This window comes from Dermochelys coriacea, chromosome 2, assembly GCF_009764565.3.
Source record: "Dermochelys coriacea isolate rDerCor1 chromosome 2, rDerCor1.pri.v4, whole genome shotgun sequence".
NCBI lineage: Eukaryota > Metazoa > Chordata > Testudines > Dermochelyidae > Dermochelys > Dermochelys coriacea.
Window position 1 is genome coordinate 35,786,239 of NC_050069.1, and position 19,868 is coordinate 35,806,106.

The following is a 19,868-nucleotide window of genomic DNA, read 5'->3' on the forward strand; positions in this document are numbered from 1 at the left end:
GTAGTGATAAGTGGCCGAACACTTGTCTTCTCTCAGTTTCTGAATTGAGCTGGGGCTTAGGCAGGAGACAGGCATCCGGATGCCAGAGTGGGGCAGCAGCACATACTCAGAGGCAGAAACACATGTGTAGGGAACTTTTACTGCAAAAACATAGGTGTCGAGTGAGTTTAGGTACTTAGAAAGTTTGGTGGCACTTGAGAGGAGATCTTGTGAATACCAGAGGCACTTGCGTCCCTTTGTGAATCTAGCCCCAGTGTTCATAACCAAATGTGAATCCAATAAGAGGAAAATGAACACAGCATCATTCCACATGGCACAAGTAATCATGAGTCAAAGAATAGGAGAACTGTAAAATGGAATATACTATTTGAAACATATGGGGCAGCGTTTTAAAGTCTCTAACAATGCAGGCAAAGAGGCAAACAGTGACAGCTTGCAAATAAACAATTTCAAATGTATAAACATTGTTTCTGAAAATTAATTTTACCATAAAATACAGGTTTTCCAATTTTTATTAAACCAACTTTTATTACAAGTAGTTGTAGTATTTCAAAGCAACCACACAGGCAGATGGTGATTCTCAACCTTGCTCTTTTTATCCATGTTATTCCTATCAATATTAACCTCTTACACAAATTCTTCGACAATAGAACTACTGAACTTTCTCAGCTAGGAGTGTTACAGTAGCTGTTAGTCACCCTATAATGTATTTTGCAATCAGCTAAACCAACAAAGTATTTTTAACAATGAACAGTTCAGAAATGATAGATCTACTTTCTTGTTCACAACTGCTTATCACAGCATAGATATCATAAATGTTTTCCAGGTGCTTCCTATAGTTAGGATACCTTCACAGAAGCCGCTCATGGAAGATAAGGTCATAAAAGAGATGAAAAATGTGTGAGCTTCATACACTCATGGTTTTATCATCAGACAAGATAGCTTTGGGTAAAGGACTGTACCAGTCACAAACATCAAACTGGAGCTCATACTAGAGTGAGGGAAGATTAAAAGTTTGGAATTCAGTTTGTGTTCATTCTCCCTCACAGCATAAATGTAAACCTAAATTGTTAACATCCTTATATAGTTGTTCAGAATGAAACATCACTTCTCAGATATAACATTTAATACTGTTAAAAAAAACAGATTTGATACAGAGACTCAGGAATATCATTTCTCATATTAGGCTCCAATTTAATAAGGTACATAAGCATATGTGTAACTTTAAGTATATTATTAGTCCCACTAAAGCCAATGAGACTACTCATATTCTTAAAATTATAAACATGCTTAAATACCTTGTTGAACTGGAACCTTAGTAGAAACTACAGACCAGATTTTCAGCTTCTGTAAATCAGCATAGCCAACTACATCAATATATACCTGTTGAGGATCTAGCCCAGGGAATCCAATGGAAGCAGCTTACTCAGTGAAAATAGTGTTGCTTTTCTGGGATCCCTGCAGACTGACCTCAGATACTTTGAAGGGAACCACATCCAAGTTGAAATATGTTATCTGGATTTGCTTTGAACTTATTGCTAAATTTTGACAACATATGGATGTTCTAAAATACATGCCATCTGAAGTGGAAATCCTTGTAAAATAATTAAAATATAACTTTCTTAGATTCTGCATGCACTTAAAAAATAAAAAAGCAAAACATGAAAAGCAAAACTCTCTAATGCTGATGGTCATGTAAATTTTCAGCATATATGGAACATGTATAGTACATCCGTATAATGTCAAAAATCCTACTTAAATTTATAATCCGTTTGTTGTATGAGAATGGTGACCTTCAAAATGAAGCTATTAAAAATAAGTTGCGAATGATGTTTTCATACCTCACCCTATTTGGTTTGGCGACAAGGTAGATAAGACTCCAGTGGCTACGATGTTATGATAAGAATTCTTTCTTACAAGCCTTGCAAGAAGGAGATATATAACAGAGGTATTCTCTTCCAATGAAGCTGCCATGAAAGTAGGGCATTGGGATACTGGAGAATTTACAACCATCAGGGCCAGACTCTGACATCACTTATACTGATGTAAGTCATGAGTAACATAAGTGGTATAAATCTAAAGTATGAGCAGAATCTGGCCCTCAACATAGAACATAAATTATTCCCCTAGCTATACCTACATGAATGAGCCAAGCTCTTCTACATAGGTCAATCTGGTGAATTCTATTTCAAATGTAGTAACCAGTCATCTCAGCATTTTGCTTTTCTGAAACCATTTCTGTTATTGCTTTCTGCACTCTTCTTAGCATTCTGTTTGGATAGTGCTGGTCAGGAGTCAGTGTTTAACCTGGACTGAATCTTATTTAGGATAACTTCAGGCTCCTGTTTGCCCTGGACAATCTCTCAATCAGTTTCCTCAACCACAGTATGGCAAATATGGGGGACAATCCACGGTACTTTCTCCTAAAGTGTTTTGTTTTTTTCATTTGGGGAGGGGGCGGCAGTGATAATGGTGTGCACATGCAAAGGTGAGCACACAGTATTTAAACTACCAATCGCCAGAATCCGCTCACTGACCAGAAAGGCAGATGCAAAGTTCTATACCAAAATCATCCTATCAATTTCAGACATTCCTGTCAATTTCGGGTACTAATGTATTCTTAAGGGTTGGGTAAGACCTCACTGTGTTCTCAGGTTCATTTAGTCAGTCTAACATTTATTCTTCTCTATATATTTGATACTCTAGTGGTGACTGTACTGCTTAATTTTCTAATCCATGTGTTTATCTCCATCAGAGAAAACCACCATCTGCACTACTGCATTTCCTGCAGAACTGTGAAAAATGTTACATTACTTAGTACTTTTCCTGTACACAATATCCTTGCCTCCTCTTACTTCCTTTCTCCTATCACTATGAGTTTTGAGTTGGCAGCATTTATATTCAGACCAATTTTCCTGAAGCTGTTCTATGAACACAACAAGAAATATCATCTGAGGAGTCAAGGTGAACCTTTTCCCTGTTTACCATGGATTCCTAAGAGCTCTCTAGTCTTCCCATCCTTTCCCCAATGAACAGCTTCTCCAAAGCTGCAAGAATAATTCCTTAGCTTGAGCCCCTATTTTAGGGCTCAATCTTGAAAGGCTCTGAGCACTTGATCCCGATTCAGCAAAGCACTTGGGGCCAGATTTTTAAAGGTACTTAGACACCTAAAGTTGCAGATAGGAACCTAGAGCAATTTGTAAAGGTGATTTCAATGGCAATTAGATGGTAGGTGCTTTTGAAGATCCCATTAGGCACGTATCTGCATCTTTAAGGGTCTAAATGTCTTTACAAATCTGGTACTTAATCAAGTGCTTAACTTTACGCATGTGAGTAACTAAGTCAATAGAATAGTCACATGCTTACAGTTAAGCACATGCGATGTACTTTGCTGAATCATGGCCAGACTTCTCCGCATCTTGCAGGATCAAGCCTTTTGTTAACAGAATTTCAAATTTTGCCCAGCCATTCCTCCCCTGATGTACAGAAAAATATTAAGGCTTCCCAGTTGTATAAAAATGAGAGCAGTGGGCATTATTAGTTATTTTTTGCATTTTGGTAGCACCTAGGATCCTCAATCATGGACTAGGGCTCTACTGTGCTAGGTACTGTATGTATGCAAAAAGATGATCCCTACTTCAAAGAGTTTACAATATAAGTATAATACAAGAGACAACAGGTAGAGAGAGAAAGACTGACAGACCACAAGGAAACAATGAGACAATGGTCTGAGCACACCAGCTGCCTAACTGCTATGCCGTGGTTCAGCACATACGGAGTCCCAAGGGAAAAGGATTATGTGAGAGATTGACTAGTACTTTCCCTATGCTAGCTTCATTCCCCAAAGAAGACTGGAGCTTCCCCAGGAAGGCAGTCTCACAGTTGAAAGAACAATAGATTTAATCACTTAGGGCCAGATTCTACCTAGTCCTAATATAACTGACTCTGGGGTGAGGGAAGACCACAGGGAGCCTTCCCACGATCTGGCACAGTTTATGTAAGGGCCAGGCAGAATAGCAATTCCTGCTCTCTGGAGCAATATTGCAAACCTCAAGCATTCCAAAGTCATGAGTCAGGCTCACACAAATCAGGGATTGTCTTAAAAATCATGAGATTTTTTAAAATAATAAATTGTGAGTTCTTTTTATTTGCTGTTTTTTTGAGCACTTAGGGTTCATGTTTTCAGGTTTTACTCTTCAACCATTAGGGCTAGAAATGTACTCATAAGAATGGTCATATGGGGTCAGATCAAAGGTCCATCTAGCCCAATGTCCCGTCTTCTGACAGTGGCCAATGTCAGGTGCCCCAGAGGGAATGAACAGAACAGGTAAACATCAAGTGATCCATTCCCTGTCACCCATTCCCAGCTTCTGGCAAACAGAGACTAGGGATACCATCCCTGCCCATCCTGGCTCATAGCCATTGATGGACCTATCCTCCATGAATTTATCTAGCTCTTTTTTGAACTCTTTTATAGTCCTGGCCTTCACAACATCCTCTGACAAAGAATTCCACAGGTTGACTGTGCATTGTGTGAAGAAATACTTCTTTTTGTTTGTTTTAAACCTTTTTTTTTTTTTGCTTAAAATCTCTTTTTTTTTTGAAAGCTGAAATTCTCACATACTCATATGACTCCAGCAGCTGGGGCTTTCAGGGAAGCACAAAATATCATGAGATATCAGATTAAAATTGTAAGAATTGGCAATGCTGCAGGAATGTAGGAAATGCTCCCTACCCTACTCCGTTCATGATAGCACTGATTAGGAATGGGAATAAGCTGTACAAAGGGGCACAGTAGTGGACTGTGCCTCTCAGGCATAATATAGCTCTTAGATTTGTTCGAATCAATAGCTTTAGTGATCATTGAGGTAAGGAATTATGTTATTTAACACTAAGACCAGAAAGTACCACTGTCAAATTCAATGTAAAAAAAATGAAATTAACTTGTATCACATCCACCTGTGATCCCAGGTCACTTCCTATATTAATGTGTTTCTTGGAAAGAATCTTGGAAAGAGAGGGAGAGTGTGATTATAACTGGTTATAAAAAGAGAGTGGTTATGATATTTTAGTTCCTTCCTACACAATCTCCCACTTTTAACTAGAGGTTCTAGCTTTCAAGAAATTTCTCAGGTTCTAAAGGACTGCCTCCTAAATTCCAGGACGTTAAGCAGTTTTGTGGGGACCTCATCCACAGGCATTCTAACCAGATATCTTATCCTTGAATAGAATAGAGAGATGGGTTCAAATAGGCCCAGGCAAGCCTCAAAGAACACAGTTTTGGGTTGCCTGAGCCTTCTCATAGTCTAGATTCACTAAAGCAAGAATTCTGTTATTTTTCTATTTTAAAAATATTAAGTTTTTCTTACATGAATTCCTCTCCCAGCCACTTTTGCAACTGGTAGAGTGAATATGAGTCAGAGAAGAAGAACATCTCAGGCTTTTAAATTTACCATTGCAATAATTTATGATCCTGTACTCTTCCCTTTGTTATATTGTCTTCTCCTAAGACTGTTTTCCACATAACACTCAGTAATAGGTGCCTGCTCCTCACAAAGTGAAATTTTAAGTTGTCTTATTGGAAATAGTTTGTTGCTTGTATTTGAATTGTAGCACTCCAGCAACCTCTATACCAAGAAGCAGTTAAATCTTCTTGTAGTGAGGCAGAGTGGCCTCCCACTGAGCCAAAGAGGGAAAACCCACTCTCTGAACCTCGGTGGACGGAGCCAGGCCATGCTTGTCCCTCCCCCCAGGAAGTCAGGACAGAAAGTATAAAGGGTGGATCCTGGAGCTCAGTTGGGCTACAGCCACTGAAGAAGACAGATGCCTCCTGCCCACTCCCAAGCTGGGAGACTGCAGTGGACCCCTGCTGAGCTGAAGAATGGGCAGAGCTGCTGGACCAAGGCCCTGAGGTGTTGCCGGGACTGCCACTGGCCTTCTACTCCAAGCAAGCAGAGGGGCCCCCCAGATCCAGGTACACCCCGAAGGCAGTGTAGGAAGTGGTCCAGGGGCAGCTGACCAGAGACTCGGTCAGCATGTTGCAGCTGAATTCCCCGCTGACCCAGTGGTGGAATACTCCACCACTGTTAGGGCACTAAGTCGGGGTCCGGTGGAGTTGGGTGGGCCTGGGCCCCCTTACCCTCTGCCACCCCACCCCTGGATTGGCAGCCTCCCTCTCTAGGCTAAGAGACCTGCATTTGTTGGCTGTCCACCCGAGGTAGGACACCCAACCCCTGTGCTGCTCTGCCCAGATCACGGGCCAGAGCCCCTAACTGTTTGGCTGCTTTGCCCTGACTCTAAGCCAGAGCCTTCAACTGTTTGCTGCCCCACCATGACCGCTGGCCAGGCCTCATTGACTTGTATCACTCTGCCCTTAAACTGTTCAATGCTCTGCTAATTCCCTGACTCTAGGCGACATTAGGGTTGCCAACTGTCTAATCACAAACACAAATACCCTTGCCCCACCCCCTGTCCCATCTCTTCCCCAAGGCCCTGCCCCTTCTCTGAGGCCCCACCCTGCTTACTCCATCCCTGCTCTGTCCGTCGCTTGCTCTCCCTCACCCTCACTCACTTTCACCGGGCTGGAGCAGGAGGTTGGGCTGCACAAGGGGATGCAGACTCTGGGCTGGGGCTGAGGGGTTTGGAGTGTGGGAGGGGGCTCCAGGCTGGGGCAGTGGATTGGGGGGTGGGCAGGGATGAAGGCTCTAGGAGAGAGGCGCTTACCTTGGGTGGCTCTCTGGTGGCAGCATAGTAGGGCTAAGGCAGGCTCCCTGCCTGCCCTGGCCCCGTGCTGCTCCCAGAAGCGGCCAGCACATCCCTGAGGCCCCATGGGTTCCCAGCCAATGGGAGCTGCAGAGTCAGTGCTCAGGGTGGGGACAGCACGCGGAGACCCCCTGGTCCCCCCAGGGGCCACAAGGACATGCCAGCTGCTTCTGGGAGCAGCGCAGGAGCAGGGTGGGCAAGGAGCCTGCCTTAGCCCCTCCGGACTTTTAGTGGCCTAAAATCTCCAAGTTTGGCTTAGGTAGCCTCTGGGAGATAGAGCCCAGTTCCAGGATGCTCCCTGTGAAACCGGAAGGGTTGGCAACCCTAGGCAATATCCAGTGACGTAGTGAGGTGGAGTGGCCTCCCACTGACCCAGAGGGGGAGGGACCACCACTAACCCACTACACTCCATGAGTTATGTTGCAATGATTATCAGAAAACAAGAACTAGTACTCTGTCTACCTTCCTGGGAATCCATACAAATCCAGTTTGTCTCCCAGATTCCAAGAATGTTCAGAGTATTACCCCTGCAACATCCCGATTAGCTGTTTCAGAAACAGTCAGGACGTCTTATGTGTCAAAACAAGTGACAGAATTAGCTGTCACAAGTAAATGGTTCCTTTAGTTCTGTGTCATCCATTATAATCCTTCCAGAGATAATATTTATCCCATCAGGTCATAGATGTGGGACTCCTTTATTTTTTCCAGTGCTTTGAGAGTTATATTACTGCCACCATCCACAGCCGCTTATTGGGGTGCTAAGCTTGTGCACAACTGAGTTCTTTGGACTTGGATTGACAATGAATCCTCATGCAACGTCTCAAAACCCTCCACCAGCATCCAAAACCAAGTAGAGAAGACAGAATCAGAAGAAAAAGGTGGAAGAGATAGAAGGTCCCACCCCCAAAAAAATCAAACAGATATACAGCTGTTTTTTCCACCAAATGCATCCGATGAAGTGAGCTATAGCTCACGAAAGCTTATGCTCTAATAAATTTTTTAGTCTAAGGTGCCACAAGTACTCCTTTTCTTTTTGAGATATACAGCTGTAATACTCTATGCAAGCAAATGGATAAAAGTATGTCACTTGTGTATTTCATATTTTATGAAAGCTTACCTCTAATTCATTTAAAATTCTTACTTTGTGGTCATCAAGTCAAGTTAAATTTCACAATTTCTAGGAAAGGGGACAGCACAGTACTTGTGGTGACTAAATAATCCCTTTTGGGGTTGTGGTGACTAAATAATCACAGCGGTGATTAAGTTCACAATTTCACTGTTCTTAAGGAGCCCCAAATGTACCGACTCAAAAGGCAGGAGTTACTTTATTAAACTGCTCTGTAAACTTTAAAGCAGTTTAAAATGTTACTCTCACCCCACAGCTCTGCACATTTTAAAGCCATTCTCTAGCTAATTCTATTTGTTTGCTTTTTTAATTGTGAAATTCAGTTTTCTATTCAATGACACTGCCCTCGCTTCCTGATTATGAGCAGGGTGTGCTTGGCCACGAAGAGCCAAATCCTGATCCCACTGCAATCACTGGGAACTCTGGCATGCATTTCAGTAGGACCAAGATTTGACCTCTAGAGACGACATCCGGGGTAGCAGCAAAAGGAGAATAGAGTAGTTGACGAGCAGTCTCCCAGTTGCTATTCAGAGACCCTTCAGTCTAGTGAAAAAATAACTTCAAACACGTTCTGCTATCTCCTTCCTTTTCTATCAAGAAAAAGGTTGTGGCCCTTCAGAGAGAGATAAAAAGCAATGACAGACAAAGGGGTTAAGGAGGAGGCACATGTTAGTAAGAAAAAAAGCCTCCTTTCATCACGGAAAGAGCCAATTCTAACTAATTTGTGCCCTTCTACAGCTGCCATGAGGGATCTCTTACTTCTCCGGATCCATATGCTGCATCTGATGAAGAAATGGACGATGCTCAGGATCCAGCAAAGCCAGAAAAAGTAGATTGCCTCAGCTGAATGGAATGCAGATAAACTGAAATTAACCCACACTCTGCTGAGTCGAAAGCCTTATTCTGAACGCCCAATCTACACACAAATAAATCCGTCTGATACTGTATTTCTTTACAGGAATGTTATTGAAAAGTGTTATTTTTTCATGGCATGCACAATCTTTTTTCTCCTATGAGATGAACACATATCATCATATATACATGCCCTCTCCTATCTCTGCTTACCAAAAAGAATTAATGTGCCCTTCATCTACTTGGAAAGCCTACATAAAGAAAACGTAATGAATTAAAAATAACTAAAAAAAAAAAAAAAGAGAGTATGAGCTCCAGGAAAACATAAGTATTGCCAGAGAAAGATAATTTTGGGCCTCGGGGGGGTGTGGGGTCTGGTGCCAAGCAAAGCTGGGGGCTGTTCAATCACCTCTATCAGTGCTCTATCAGTGTCTACACTCCAGCCAAATCCAGAGAAAACAAGGAGTCAAAGATTCAGGTCAATAAGCTTATAGGCGATTTGCACAAACAGCTCCTCCAGCAAGGTAAAAAACAAAGTCATATTGGCTTTTCTTTTTTATTCCTTCTCTTTGAACTCCCTAGTCCAAAACATACCCTGGAAATGTCAGTGTTATATGCAAGAATTTAAAGAGCTGAGCTTCTTAATCCCGTTAAGAAAAAGAACAAAGTTTCCTGTAAAGATCTCCTTATTGAGCTCAAAGTGATGATGGTGTAGCTGCCTTATGGTGATCCTGCTTCTAGTTGCTGTAGAATCAGAGGAGGTAAAAATATGTCATTAAAGCTACGACTGAGGAGGAAAGGACCACAATGATTGAAAAAAGTTTCTGAAAAAATAGCTAAACCTACTTTCTGATCAAACGAACACAGCAACAGTAAGCATAGTTGTTAGATATTAGAGCAAGGTAGAAAAGAAGCAGAGACTATTTACACACAAAATAAAACCACGCACACCAGAAGGTAGAAGGAACTCACAAAAATAATTTTCAGTGTGTTAAATGTTCAGCTAGTATTATAGATGGTGGTGGTGATAACTTTTCACATACAGTATGAAGGAAAATAACTTAGTGTTGTGTTTATTGACACTTATATGGAGAATCACTCTGCAGCTGTTTCCCTGAATCTCAAGCCTGACTGCACAATCAGGTCACATGGTTTAAAGTAAAAAATTCCAGACCTAAGCTGGTCTGGCAGCCTAGTCGCAAAATGATGTACATGAGCAGAAAGCTCAGTTCAAGTTCTAGGCTCATTTTTCACTGCCATAGCCAGAGGATGAGACCATTGTAAAGGCTGCATGCTCATATAGTCCCAAGATTCCCCTCTTGCTGATTCAGGAATAGCATTTTTGAGGTCCAGATGGAACTATATTTCACCTACCTCTACAGGAAAAGCAGATGCCCTCTGAGGGGCCCCATTCAGGGACCAGAGCCCTTTGTCATGCCCTTTGCAAATATGTAGTAAATTCACACAGTATAGCAGTCTCTGGTAGAAGAAACAATAGAACCTAGAGTACTAACTTACTGTTCCCTGCTCTAACCATATACCACTGCATCATAAACTGAGTACCTGTGGTACAAGCTGTATCACCATCTGAAGCAGTGTGGCCTTTGGGATCATGAAGCATACAACCATCTATAATGGACTCTACCAACCACTGGTTTATGATTGGACCACCCATCTGCTTTGGGTCCTGAAGACCACCAATAGTGTTAAGGGTCCCAGGAATGCCTTTCCAGTTAGTAACATCTGCAGGTTTGCTATTACAGCATTCATTTGTCAATGTGGCCTCTAGCAATAGGGCAGTGGGATGAGATAGTTTATTGAAGGAAGTGCATCAGCACAGCTACAACTAGAAAGCCCCGCAAAATGCGGTAGTCAGGTGGGATCAGAGGTTGTGCACCACGGAGGCTCTGAATACCCACCTACACCATGACAGTGTCAATATTAACAGATTCTCCTACTCCTTCCCCCAATTATCAGAGATGCCCATCACCTCCCTTTGCTTCTTCCCTCTATCTAACATCTCCAAGAATCTTCCCACATCTGCTGTCCTAATGATTTCCCATCCTCCAACACTAGACAGAGTCCATCATCTACTCTCTGCTATTGCCCCTTCCCTTCTGTACACATAGCCACCTGAAAATTCCTTAGCCTCATGCACTCTACCCTAGACCTCTAGATACCTCTTCCCTTGAGAGAAGCTTCATCATCATACTGCTTCTCGCCCACACAGGGCAAGAGAGATGGGTCTGACAACTTGTTAGATCCCACCCTCAAGAAGTGGAGGAGGCATCAGACCTACAGATCTTTTCCCTGTTTCTTTCAGTATACAAAATTAGTACTATCTGGGAGAACTGGTATGGACTTTGGGAAGGCAGAAGAATGTGGATTTCCTGTAGTAAGTGTGTGTGTAGGGGAAAATCTGGAAGAAAATGCCTGTGCAACTGTATTTGGTCCCCTTATGTGTATGCATTATGATAGTCTTTAATGAGATGTCCACTCTTGGATGAACTCACACAAGAAAATGATAAAAGACAAAAAATACCACATCATCAGTGGGTAAGCACTTTTCCACAAAGTGATCCCTCTATATGCAATCTATCAGTCCTCATCCTCAAAGGAAACCTGCACAATACACTCAAATGACAAGTCTGAGAGCTTAAATTCATAATTTTGCTAGACACTAAAAAAATCACGAATTGAATGGAGACACTAGCTTTATGGCTTATTATAACAATCTATAACTCACTAACACCACCCCAGCTGTCCTCTCTTCCTTTACTCCCAATGTTTGGAGGGATGTTAACGGGCTACTTTACCTTAAATGGTCCCTTAAAATATGTATTAACTACTAATGCTAAACAATCTGTTCCACCTTGTATTTAGCTGTGACATTGAGTAATTTTCCCAGACCTGATGAACCCTGGACTTCAGAAAAGCAGACTTTGACTCCCTCAGGGAGCTGATGGCCAGGATCCCCGAGAGAACAACATGAGGGGGAAAGGAGTTCAGGAGAGCTGCTTGTATTTTAAAGAATCCTTATTGAGGTTACAGGGACAAACCATCCTGATGTGTAGAAAGAATAGTAAATATTGCAGGCGATCAGTTTGGCTTAACAGTGAAATCCTTGCTGATCTTAAACACAAAAAAGACGCTTATAAGAAGTGGAAGATTGGACAAATGACCAGGGAAGAGTATAAAAATATTGCTCGGGTATGCAGGAGTGAAATCAGGAAAGCCAAATCAAACTTGGAGTTGAAGCTAGCAAGAGATATTAAGAGTAACAAGAAGGGTTTCTTCAGGTATGTTAGCAACAAGAAGAATGTCAAGGAAAGTGTGGGCCCCTTACTGAATGAGGGAGGCAACCTAGTGACAGAGGATGTGGGAAAAGCTAATGTACTCAAGGCTTTTTTTGTCTCTGTTTTCACGAACAAGGTCAGCTCCCAGACTACTGCACTGGGCAGCACAGTATGAGGAGGAGGTGACCAGCCCTCTGTGGAGAAAGAAGTGGTTTGGGACTATTTAGAAAAGCTGGATGAGCACAAGTGCATGGGGCCGGATGCGCTGCATCCGAGAGCGCTAAAGGAGTTGGCAGATGTGATTGCAGAGCCATTGGCCTTTATCTTTGAAAACTCATGGCGATCGGGGGAGGTCCCGGATGACTGGAGAAAGGCTAATGTAGTGCCCATCTTTAAAAAAGGGAAGGAGGAGGATCCTGGGAACTACAGGCCAGTCAGCCTCACCTCAGTCCCTGGAAAAATCATGGAGCAGGTCCTCAAGGAATCAATTCTGAAACACTTAGAGGAGAGGAGAGTGATCAGGAACAGTCAGCATGGATTCACTAAGGGCAAGTCATGCCTGACTAATCTAATTGCCTTCTGTGATGAGATAACTGACTCTGTGGATGAGGGGAAAGCAGTGGACGTGTTGTTCCTTGACTTTAGCAAAGCTTTTGACACAGTCTCCCACAGTATTCTTGCCAGCAAGTTAAAGAAGTATGGGCTGAATGAATGGACTATAAGGTGGATAGAAAGCTAGCTAGATTGTCAGGCTCAACAGGTAGTGATCAACGGCTCCATGTCTAGTTGGCAGCCGGTATCAAGTGGAGTTGGTCCTCAGGCCGGTTTTGTTCAATATCTTCATTAATGATCTGGAGGATAGCGTGGATTGCACCCTCAGCAAGTTTGCAGATGACACTAAACCGTGAGGAGAGGTAGATAAGCTGGTGAGTAGGGATAGGATACAGAGGGACCTAGACAAATTAGAGGATTGGGCCAAAAGAAATCTAATGAGGTTCAACAAGGACTCGTGCAGAGTCCTGCACTTAGGATGGAAGAATCCATGCACTGCTACAGACCAGGGACTGAATGGCTAGGCAGCAGTTCTGCAGAAAAGGACCTAGGTGTTACAGTGGATGAGAAGGTGGACATGATTCAACAGTGTGCCCTTGTTGCCAAGAAGGCCAATGGCATTTTGGGATGTGTAAGTAGGAGCATTGCCAGCAGATCAAGGGACATGATAGTTCTCGTCTATTCGACATTGGTGAGGCCGCATCTTGAGTACTGTGTCCAGTTTTGGGCCCCACACTACAAGGAGGATGTGGAAAAATTGGAAAACGTACAGCAGAGGGCAAGAAAAATGATTAGGGGACTGGAACACATGACATATGAGGAGAGGCTGAGGGAACTGGGATTGTTTAGTCTGTGGAAGAGATGAATGAAGGGGGATTTGATAGCTGCTTTCAACTACCTGAAAGGGGGTTCCAAAGAGGATGGTTCTAGACTGTTCTCAGTGGTAGCAGATGACAGAACGAGGAGTAATAGTCTCAAGTTGCAGTGGGGGAGGTTTAGGTTGGATATTAGGAAAAACTTTTTAACTAGGAGGTGGTGAAGCACTAGAATGGGTTACCTAAGGAGGTGGTGGAATCTCCTTCCTTAGAGGTTTTTAAGGTCAGGCTTGACAAAGCCCTGGCTGGGATGATTTAGGGGGATTGGTCCTGCTTTGAGCAGGGGGTTGGACTAGATGACCTCCGGAGGTCTCTTCCAACCCTGATATTCTATGACTCTTATGATTCCATGAGCCCTGTGTAAGCTCGAAAATTTGTCTCTCTCATCATCAGAAATTGGTCCAATAAAAGATATTACCTCACTCACCTTGTCTCTTTAATGAGATGATCACACTCTATTTTTCCCTCAGGTAGCATGGCCAAGTAAACATTTATGGCACCATCTTCCTCAGCCTATCCCTTCTACCCCTGTCAGCTCCAGTTTGTCCTCTTTTGCCCCATCCTCTAGTATGACTTCTCTCCCTTTCTTTGTCTGACAACTTCTGTTTCTATCATCCTTAGCCTGTCCCTGGTTTCTTTCTGTTCTGATCCTCACCCTGCCTGCCTGTCTCCCAATCACTTGCAGCCTGCCTGTCTCCTAGTCTCCTATCACTCAGTTTTACTACCCCGCCTGCCTCAGTCCCCACACTGCCCCTCACCCCTCTGTGTTCGAGTCAGGCTGCTTCCTCTTCCATGCTCTCTATTGTTAGCAAGGCCAGCACAAGAGAAATTGTCTCCTTCATCTCAGTTTTGTGCTAAGTACCACAGCAGCCCCTAGCAGGCAGGAAGAGCAATTGCAGGAAAAGTCATTCTTTGGCCTTGAAGCCTCAGGCTAACAAGCTCCTTGAAGACAGAATCTTCAGATATTTTCACTAACAGCCCTGTAACAATCATTACTGGGCAAGTGCAAATAGCAATTTTCAGAGGCTGAAAGTTTGGACAAATCTGGATGGATTTTCACTAAGACAGCAAAGTCACCCCTTTGACACCAGCGCTACCTCCTGCCAAATTTCTAGTCCCTGCTCCAAGGAAGTTCTACAACTTCTCAAAGAAGCAGCTGTAAGATCATATTCTGTTATCACTGACAAAACATTTTTCTCTGGCTTCATTCTCAAAAAACATTCGAACCATTTTTGTTGAAACTTTCCAAAAAATTTCAGCCTGACATGGAAAAAAAATTCAATCAAAATGGCTGAAGTCTAACAAAGTTATTTATAAGCAACTGTGGAGACTTGTAATAAAAATAGTAGAAAACTTTAACTGTAGAATCTGCTTAAAATACATCTACACTTACACTGTTCATTTCTTTACTTTGAGTTCTTGATCCTTTGAAATGGTCAGACAAGTACAATTATTGACATTTAGAAACTAACTGCTGTTTAAAAATCATATTTTTGTTTGGTTTGGGAGTTTTCCAGGTGTTTTGTTCTAACAAGCTATTTATGAGTTAGAGGGAAAAGAAAAACTAGACAAAATTCATAATTTGAAAAGTGGAAAGTTGTTTAATGATATGTAACTCAAAATCAGTTTGATTAATTTGCTTCACACTTTTGCAGAACCATTCTCCTTTGCTTTCTATGTCTGGCAATCTTGTGGTCAAACCAATTTTCCAGCCCAGAATTAATGTGTGGACATACAGTATAAGTCCAGTTATCCAAATTCCCTTTATACAAAAATTGTAGTTACACAAATGAAGTGTGCCCCCCATGAATCCCTGTGTTAGTTAATCACCAGCTAATACTTTCTCAACTAACCCCTTAGCGATTGTTAGCACCAGTGATGGCTGGCTCAGACAGTTTAAATAATGGCATGGTATTCATCCATTGAGTATAACTGGTGAAATAACGAGCACATTTTATGAGTCCATTGCACCCTATCACAACCAACTGCTGGAGATTATGGAAATGGAGGGGCTTACAAACCAGCAGATTTACAACGCTGATGAGACTGGGTTGTATTGGCACCCACTCTCATAGAAGACATTGGTCTCTTCTGACAAGCATTGTACCCCAAGTTTCAAAAAGTGTTAAGTAAATATCAGCATTACTCCCTTCAATCCCCATATTTTTATAGCAGTGAAATTGCAGCTCAAAATAGCACTTCTGTTATCTGAATGCTTGGTTTCCAAAAGTTTTGGATATCTCCCACACCATTTGGCCAACTGGGAATAGGACTTTATCAGGGAAGCTGGTTGCATGGATGCCACCTCTCCATAAAACAGCCAGACAAAGCCTGACAGAAAACTCCCTCCTGACAAATACCTTAAGTAACCAAGTTGTTAATACCCAGGTATCCCATCTCAGTGAAGCCAACAACATGTGAACTCAGTCCTGCCCCTTTCCAATGATTTGTTAATTTCAGTGCCTATTTGGGATAATTAAAACCTCTGGGCCCAATTCTTCCTTCCCTGTACATGGTGGGGAAGGGATTGAAAAGTAAACACTGTATACATAACACAGCACAGAAGGGGGTAAACACCAGCTCTGCTACATGGTCTATCTGGGTCCTCACTAGAACCCTTCCCTGTTCCCTTTTATCTTCTCTCTACGGGAACTTGGAAGGGGGAAAAGGGGTAAAAAGGGTTACCTCTGGTACTACTCATTGTCTGTGGCACACTCCCCTTGCAACAGAGTATTAACTCACTCTGCTAGCACCTATGGTGGTGAGCAGGCAGAAATAACCAAAGGCAGTATGGATGGCTGCATCAAAAGCCATGATGTCATCCTGGGAGAAAGATTCCTGGATCTACCCATTTGTTTTCTACTTTCCATGCAGATCTACAGGATGTGTGTGTTTTGCAGTTCTCCAGTACTGCCAAATCCAAGCATTCAAAAATCACGAGTCAGGCCACCAAAGAAATGCATTTAGATTCTTTTTCCTTCTCTCTGGTTTCTGAGCCTTTAGGGTACACTCGCTTCACATGTTCAAGCTTTCCTCCACACCCAAGAAGGGTAGAAAATGAAAAAAAAATCATGTAATGTCCAGATTTCAGCATCTGAGGTTTTAAGAAAAACACCAAATAGCATGAGACCCATGACAAAATCATGACAATTAGCAAAACTGGACCTCATTCAATAATGTCACAAACCCTTCCACTGGGAGGAGGGTGAAAAGGAAACTCTGTGAGATGAAACTCATTTACTTCCCAGGTGAGTCTTTCCCTCCTGTCTTTTGTCCACAGAAGGGGAACATGTGGCCTCATGCCAACACTATTTAATTTCTGACACACAAAACAACTCAACCATAGCTGAGCCATTTAAATGCGTTCATACCAGTGGTTTTCAAACTTTTTTTCTGGCGACGCAGTTGAAGAAAATTGTTGATGCCCGGGACCCAATGGAGCTGGGGATGAGGGGTTTGGGGTGTGGGAGGGGCTCAAGGCTGGGGCAGAGAATTGGGTTGAGGGCTGGAAATGTAGGGTTCAGGGTGTGGGAGCGGGCTCTGGGCTGGGGATTGGGATGTGGGAGGAGGTCAGGGCTCTGGGCTGGGGGTGCAGGCTCTGGGGTGGGGTGAGAGGTTTGGGGCGCAGGAGGGGGCTCCGGGTTTGGGGTGGCTCAGGGCTGGGGCAGGGGATTGGGCTTACCTTGGGCGGCTCCCAGTCAGTGGTGCAGCGGGGGTACTAAGGCAGGCTTCCTGTCTGTTCTGGCACTGTGGACCACGCTGCGCCCCAGAAACGGCCAGCAGCAGGTCCGGCTCCTAGGCAGAGGTATGTAAGTGGCTCTGCGCGACTCTCGCCTGTAGGCACTGCCCCTACCCAGCTCCCATTGGCCAGGAACTGCCCAATGGGAGTGCAGAGCTGGTACTCAGGACAGGGGCAGTGCACAGAGCCCCGTGGCCCCCCTACCTAGGGGCCAGACCTCCTGCTGGTTGCCTCTAGCGCGGTATCAGAACGGGTAGGGACTAGCCTGTCTTAGCCAGGCAGCACCGTCAACGGGACTTTTAACGGCCCAGTCGGCAGTGCTGACCAGAGCCGCCGCTACCCAGTGCCTTACATTCCGTGACCCTGTACTGGGGTCATGACCCGCAGTTTGAAAACCACTGCCTTCATACCCTGCTATTCCATTCTTTTCCAGAATAGGTTCTCCGTTTATTTCAAAGTGGGACTTTTCTGTTACACTGCCTCAGTTGGAAAGAGATTAGGAATTTTGTGTGCCCTGTTATCCTTAGAAATTTTCTTTTAAATTTTTTTCCCTGTAGGAGTTGCAGTGGATAGGCTTAAAGCTTCTTTTATAACTATTACTATACATATCACCTGGAGAAAGGAGCATCAAGAATCAAATGGCATTCACTTTGAAGAATCAACATATATTTAGAACTTCCAGTTCCTGGAATATATGATCAGGTTCATACCTAAACTTAAGTCACCTGTTTTACTGCCTGATCTAGTTACACAGAATCACCGTACATTTAAGTGAAAAGTTGAAGTTATCAGAAGATGCCTTTTTAAAGACATAGTAACAGCAAGGTTCTCCAAGTGTTGTATGCTTCTGCGGAATGTTTAGTCAAACTCAACTGCACCCTGACTGAACCAGACATCTTTGGTCAAGGAGTGTGTCAGGGCTGCCCACTGTCCAGCCAGCAGTATACCATCACCATTGAGCCCTTCCTCCACAAGAGGTTCATGGAGTTGGTGCTCCAAGAGCTGGATTTGTGGATGGTCCTGTCCTGTCAGTGTATACTGACAACATGCTCCTTGTGGTCCAGGACCCGAGCCAACTAGCACGGGTGGAGGCTTGCCAAGCTATCTATTTGGTGACCTTCTCCGCCCAGGTCAACTGGGTCAAGAGCTCCAGCCTGATGGTTGGGGACGGGTGGCAGGCAAGCTCCCTCCCACCCGCACTCCAAGCCATCCGGTGGAGCATGGGTCTGCTGCTCTATCTGGGTGTTTACCTTTCTGCCATTGATCCCTCCTCCCTGGAGAACTGGGCTGATCTGAGGAACAGGGTGTCAGAGCAGTTGCAGAAGTGGAGAGGGCTGCTCCGATGCCTTTCCCTGCATGGGAGAGCACTAGTGATCAACCAACTTGTCCTTCCCATGCTCTGGCACTGTCTCAGAACCCTGAGCCCTCCCCCTGGCCTGCCTTGAGAAGAAAATATTAGCATTCTTTTGGCCAGGGCTGCACTGGGTCTCTGCAGGTTTCCTGAGCCTCCCACTGGAGGAGGGTGGACAGCACCTGTTCTGCCTCCACATTCCGGTCCATAGCTTCCATCTCCAGACCCTGAAGAGGTTCCTTTATGGTTCAGGTTGTTCAGTGTGGAGTGTACTGGCGCACATCTTCCTCTATGAATGCTCCGATAAAACTAGCAGCTCTTCTATCTCCACGCCAGGAGGTCTCCTAAGACCTTTTCACATTGTCCGTCTTTTACCAGGACCTACTCAGGACCTAAAAGCTAGTCTTGGCAACCAGGTTCATGGGGAGGGCCTCCTCGCAGAGCTCTTGCTACACAACCCCCATCTAGGTGTGCAGGTGATGGAGTCCCTGTCAATGCACTGGAGCCTGGTTCTGGCTGTTACCACCAGGATTGGAGACTTCAGGGACTATAATCAGGGGAACAGGGTGAATCCCATGGCACTTGGCCAGCGCATGGAACTCTACATCCTGCATGTACCCCATCTTGTGCTCCAGGAGATGGGGGTAGCACGCACACCTGCCTCTTGCGGTTTTCCTTGAGTGGGTCCTGCAGGAGGGTGCTTGCTGCCCAATCCTGACCCTCCGTGCTTTCCCAGCCACCCCCTACATACCATCTGAGCCATCTGTGAGACATACAGCCAGTCCATCTCTTAACCACACCCAGGAAACAGCTGAATGTGCTCACGATCCACACCTTTCATTTCCTTATCCTCGTGTCCTGCTCTGACACCAAGTGGCAGGAACTCCGGCTACCCAAGGAGGGAGAGGCATCCCAGTGGGCTAATCCATATTCCACCCTGGTCCCACAGCCCGCCGGGCATATTACTTGGCAGCTCCTTCATGGTGCCGTGAGCCTGGGCATGTACCTGGCGCAGTTCATGACATCCTCTGAAACCTATTCCTTTTGCAGTGAGAGGGAGACCCTGACGCACATTTATATCCCATTTTTCCCCACACCTCCTGATTTACACACCCTCTATCCATGGCCCCACAAACTCATGAGACCTCCTCATCAGTCTCCTCCTGGCACTGTACCTGGAGAAGGAAACTGAACAGCGGGTGGGGGATGATCTGTGACTCCGGGGCCACTTCTGATCCTCCCTCAAGTCACGTCTCTGGAAAGAGTTCCTCTAAGCTGTGTCCACTGGCTCCCTGGATGCCTTCGAGGAGTAGTG

General features: G+C 44.3%; 1 protein-coding gene across 3 annotated transcripts in view; it reads right to left on the reverse strand.

Annotated features, from left to right (window-relative positions):
- The window catches only part of ZFPM2 (zinc finger protein, FOG family member 2), a 455,190-nt gene that overhangs the window by 338,380 nt on the left and 96,942 nt on the right, over nt 1-19,868 (reverse strand). The window lies entirely within an intron of this gene.